The following is a 6,203-nucleotide window of genomic DNA, read 5'->3' as shown; positions in this document are numbered from 1 at the left end:
AAGATATATCTGTAGGCTACTCCCATGTCGAGAGGGAACTACCTTCTATAACCGCAGAGTCCTCTGACGTTGAAGATATTCCGTTATCCTCCACTGCAGATCACCAACAAACTCATCATCACATTTAGACTAAGGATCACCCACAGGGTCAAATCATTGGCAACCCATCATCAGGTATACAAACTCGATCCTCTAGTGATTTAACTAACCATTGTCACTATGTAACATTCATGTCTTCGGTCGATCCCAGAACAACAAAAGAAGTAGTGATGGAGCCCGACTGCATCAATACAATGCAAGAGGAACTCGCAAAATTTGAAAGAAATAAAGTTTGAAAATTGGTATCGAAGCCAAAAGGTCACACATATGTCAGTACAAGAGGGGTATATAAAAAAAAGCTAAATGAATCTGGTGTGGTGGTAAGAAACAAAGTCCGGTTAGTTGCTAAGGGGTATAGTCAACTTGAAGGCGTTGACTATGATGAAACATATGCCCCCATAGCAAGAATGGAAGCAATACGCATCTTCTTAGCATATGTTGCACACAAAAATATCAAAGTGCATCAAATGGATGTAAAAAGTGCCTTTCTGGATGGAGAACAGAAAATGAAGTTTATCTTCAACAACCTCTAGGCTTTGAAAGTCTAGAATTTCCTAACCACTGCTATAAGCTGAAGAAAGCAGTATACGATCTTAAGCAGGCACCGAGGGCATGGTATGAGACTCTCTCTGAGTTTCTTGTCATGTCAGGATACAAAAGAAGTTTGATTAATCCCACGTTATTTAGACGAGCAAATGATAAACACTTTATTCTTGTTCAAATATACGTGGATGATATCATTTTTAGATAAACATATTAGGGTATGGTGAATGATTTTGCAAGGCTCAAGACAAGGAAGTTTCAAATGAGCCTGAATAGAAAGATCAAATTATTTCTAGGAATTTAGGTTAAACAAGTCCCTCAAGGGATATTCATTAATTAAGAAAAGTGCACCATTGAGTTGCTAAAGAAATTTTCAATGGACAATTTCTCCTCAGACAAGGTCCCGATGGCCTTTGAGTATAAGATCTCAGTTGACCCTATCGGAGAGTCAGTTGACCACAAAACCTACAGAGGAATGATTGGGTCGTTGATGTAGCTCACTTCCAGCCAACATGATATTGTATTTGCAACAGGTTTATGTGCTTAGTACCGAGCTGACCCTGAATGTTACACCCCCAAACCAAGACGATGGAAACGTTCGGAGGCGAATGACTTCATGTACACTGTCATAACAATTGAATATGAATGAAACATAGCAACCAAACATCATACATTGCAATATACTAACATTCATTGTATTACACATTGTACTTGTTTTAACAACAGTTGAGCACAAAACATACCGATGAATGATTGGGTCATTGATGTACCTCACTTCCAGGCAACCGAATATTGTATTTGCAACGGGTTTATGTGCTTAGTACCAAGCTGACCCTAAATGTCACACCCCCGAACCAAGACGGCGGAAACGTCCGGGGGCGGATTGTTGGATTAATTTCTAAGTCCATAACTATAATTGGTAGGACTTGACCCGACCCGGCATGGTCCATTTGGGTTGCATACCATCATGCACTTGGATAGACTATAATGAGAGAAATAAGACACTTATGGTTATTAATATATTATAAGTTCTAGTATATTAATAATAAGAATAATAAGATTATTTAATTAGTATTGATCAAGAATTAATCTAGGATTAATTAAGTGATCAAAAGAAGACTAATTAAATATATGGGTTGATTGTGTAAATCATCCATACTTGTATAGTGGGCTAATGCTCCATGGATAATCAAGTCGGGCTAAAACCCATAGGATGGTTCATGGATGCTCCATGGTGTATTTGTACCCATGGATCATGGAAATGAAAGGCCATGTCAATTAGGGTTTACATGGTGTAACCCTAACTATATAAGCATCTTATTCTTGACCAAAATCGGCCACTAGTGTGTGAAAAGAAAGGGCTAGCCGATTTCAAGAAGTGTAGAATTCTCTCAAGCTATTCCAAGTGTTTTGATTATTGTGATTCCATTTGAGGTGTCACACTTGGGGAACTAGGCACTCAAGCTTCATGAAGACTTTCTACATCAAGAGGTATGTATTCTATCTTGTTACATTCAATGTTTTGTATGCTAGATTAGGATAATACCTTGGAAGTTCTTATTTGCATGTATAATAGAGAAAACATAGATCCAAGGTATTTAGGGTTGCATGTACACTTAGGAGTGTTAGAATGCTCAAAACCCAACAGTGGTATCAGAGCCTAGGCTTGCTTTCTCTTATACTTGATGCAAATTGCTGAAAAATGCTGAAAAACTCGATTTTCTGGCTTTCTGGGCACTGGACTCGCCGAGTCCACTGATGAACTCGCCGAGTCCATGAGTAAAATCATCCTACTCGCCGAGTAGGTTCATGCACTCGCCGAGTAGGAGCCCCAGACAACATATATTCGACGTTTTTGGCTAGAAATGGACTAGGAACATTACCCTAAGTTGTTTTTGAACTTATAAACTTGTTTTTGATGTGGTAATGTTCATGCTAATCCATTTTCAAAGATAATTGTCAATAGATTCATGTTTTGTATTAGTTTAAGGTTTAGACTAATTACATGAAAAAGTTTGATTTGAATTATCTTGTTCTTATGAGTTGCTTAGATTAATAGAAATGTTGAGTGAAATAGTTGTTTTCAATCCATTTTAATCTAAGAGTTGAGTATAAAATGTGTTTGTGTAACTTGTCCTCAAGTTACATGAAGAGTCACATTAAAGACTCATAAAATTCATAAGAGTTGGCAATGGTTACAAAATGAAGAGTCTTGTGTCATTGAATAATTTTTTATGACTCCATAACTTGTCCTCAAGTTATGGAAGTTCAAGAGTCACTTCATTAAAGGAAAATATGTAACCATAATTAAATACATAAGTTATAAAATAAAGAAAAAGTTAGTTCTTTTATTAGTTTAAAGTCTTCCATAACTTGTCCTCAAGTTATGGAACTTGAAGAGTTTTTGGATTAAAACTACTTTAAACACATAAGTTATGGAATCAATTAGTTTTGAATAGTTTCAAAAACTTGCCCTCAAGTTTTGGAATTTGAAAAGTTTTCAAGTATGAATACTTTAATTCCAAGTTAGCCCTTAGAATTTTAAAAGTTAAAATTCAACCCTTATACTTTATAATATTATAAGTTAATAATATATATATGTATAAGAGTAAAGTCAGTCTTACCGCTAGTACGCCTCATTCACGAAGCCGGTCTATAAGGTGGGTATAAGGTTGTTGCCTATAAAATGACAACTTAATGGGTGTCCACTCTCACCCACCGCTTGCTTGACTGGTGGAAGGTCGTTAGCCGAACGGGTTTGACAGGACTAGAATTCTCCCTTCATTAAAATTATTAATGATAATACTAAGTAACTAAACTCTTAATAATACCCAATCTTAGTTACTTAGGAAAATGTGAATAAGGTGCTAATCCATGAAATTACACTTTACACTTTGTCAAAGTCGTTAGTGGAGCGTGTGTGGTTAACCGGCACACTAACTTGGACTTAACAAGGTAGGTAAAGGGTGACTTAATATTTATCATAGTATCGATGGAGCGTGTGTGGTTAACCGGCACATCGATTGAGGGGTAATTTATTAAGGGTACCAAGTGATTTGCATGGTTACTTCACACCTTGTTTTGTGATCCTCGGCATCCCAGTCACAAAACCTGAAGGGCACACTCGAGATTGAAACATGCCATTGAACAGTTCAATGAATCTCAAAGATCTAGGAGTTTCAAAACCAATTAAAACCTAATAATTCATTTCGTTTATCTTGGTGGAAATTGGTGAATCGTCATTCACCTACCTTCAAATATTTTATAGCTTGGATTACGGCATACCTCTTCTAAGTTATAAAATAGTTTGTTGGGTCCTAGCCTTAATATTTCATATTGGGTGTCATATTAAGGACTTAAAATCAACTATCTTGAATATCTCCCAAAAGATGTCTGGTTTAGACATTTATGATCTTCCCAAATCTCTTGAAACAAGCTTTCCTAATGAAGATGATGTCCCATGGATATCATACTTCTTCACCTCTTCAAATTATTCTCCTAAACCCACAAGTTCTTGAAAAGTTCAAGGTCACTCAAGCCCTATTGGCAAGGCAAGGTCTAGGTGTGATCACATCTTGGAGATGTAGTCACATATTGACAAGTCGGGAGAGTTGGGTGTCAAAGTCTTGAGAAAGTTGGTGGTTCAATCACTTTCTAAGTCACATAGTGAGTTCCTTTGGGACACCTATGTAACAGACTATGACAAGACCCTTAATGATCTTATCTATTTGTTAAGATCAAATTCCTTAAAACTTGATGGACATTGACAATAGTGACACAGGAAATCCAGAAAAGCTCTCTCTTCCCAATGGAAAGGGATCGGCCATAGTCAACTCGGTTGACCAAATGGTAAAGAGAAAAGCTAAGTCTGTGATAGTCTCGTGTACCATTATCAAAGGGTCCATATGTTTATATTGCCAAAGGAAGGGGCATTGGATGCGAAGCTGCCAAATTTACCTAAGGATGTTAAAGTCAATAAGTTTGACTCTACTTCAGGTAAAGTCCACTATCTAACTCTGCTAAGTTTCTATTCTGAGATTCTTGATACATGATGTGACTGGGTCACATGGTGATGTTTAAGAATCAAAGAAAAGTGAAGAAACTTAAAGAAAGAATATGCTGAATCTGATCGCGTAGATGGATTTCTATCGCATAGCTTGAAAAAATCGGATTCTTGAGCTACTTCTTAGGAGTTATGATATTTTTGTTTAGGAATAGATAACAACAAGTTTTCATATGGATTGTAAGGATAAGTTTTTCCGCAAAGTTTTAAAATAAAAGAAAAATTTTTGATTTTACTTATTTTAAAATATCCTTACAATGGCATTTGAGGAAAATTGTTGCTTATAAGATTCCATTAAGAGCAAGAGTGGAAATATGAAATTGATTCTTTCATTTGTGATAATGTCTACATTTACCAAATAAGGAAAGATTCTCATCACCCAAGTTTCAATTGGACCGTAACTTGGAATCATGCAAGTTGTATAGCATGATGAATGAGAACTTTCAAGTATTGGAAATTAAGACTAATTACTCGGTCACATGGATATGTGAGTCAAGTAAAGGACTAAGGGATCGAGTACACATTCTTGTGCACTGATTTAGTCCATCACAAAAGATTGATAAGACTATTCGTCATAGTTTACTAAAGCACAGTAAATATGATTATACTTACAAGCTTAAGTGTAATTCTGAGACATTGGAAAAAGGTTCCAATGTATGGCAGAGCGAATAAGAAAAATCAATTTAGGCAGAAGGATAAAAGTTTCTCAAATCTGAAAAGATGGGAGAGTACTTTAGTAGCAGCTTTTGTGATCATCTTAATGATTAAGAAACCATATCACAATTAGTTCTCTAAGGAAATCTTAGTGCATTCTTATGACTAAGAAGAGGGATCTTGAAATGTTGAAATGGTTAAATCAAGAAGATGAGTCATACTTCGTTCCAATACAAGTCTTAGAGTCATACTCCAAGATTGTAACTTGAGTGACATGTCTCAAAAGAAGGTTTAAAACACTTGTCAAATGTAAGAGTAAAAGTTTTCTACTCTTGTACATTTGAAATTGGTAAGTTGTGATGTTTTGGATAAAACAAAGACCAACTTAGGCCAATTGTGTGAAGTGTTTGTCTTGATTAGAATCCGCACTATCTCTTGAATATCTGACAAGAAAGTCTTATATGTCAAGAGGACAGTGGGAGTCTTAAAGGTCTTAAAAGTCTCAAGAAATAATCAAGAATAAAACCTGAAGTTCTTCACTAGCACACGACTTGAGGTTTATAACCTATCGTGTTGACATATCTGTGCCCATTCCAGTTAAAGTTGGCTTTGCATATGAGTTCTTAGAGTTCTCAGTTTGTTGCATAACAACTTGGAAGCAATGGCAGGCCCTTGAGCTGCCAGGTGGCAAGAAGTTAAGATTGAGTTCAATCCATATGGTTTTGGATTTGTCATTATCTTTGTCTTGTGATTATGGTTTGACAAATTCATATGGGTAGGAACTCATACACCATATAAATCTAAGTGTCATAAGGTTTCTCTCCGATTCATGAAAATGATGGTG

This window comes from Lactuca serriola, chromosome 3, assembly GCF_051521515.1.
Source record: "Lactuca serriola cultivar US96UC23 chromosome 3, Lser_US96UC23_V15, whole genome shotgun sequence".
Taxonomy (NCBI): Eukaryota; Viridiplantae; Streptophyta; class Magnoliopsida; order Asterales; family Asteraceae; genus Lactuca; species Lactuca serriola.
The sequence above is the reverse complement of the archived record's forward strand: the minus strand, read 5'-3'. Positions refer to the sequence as shown.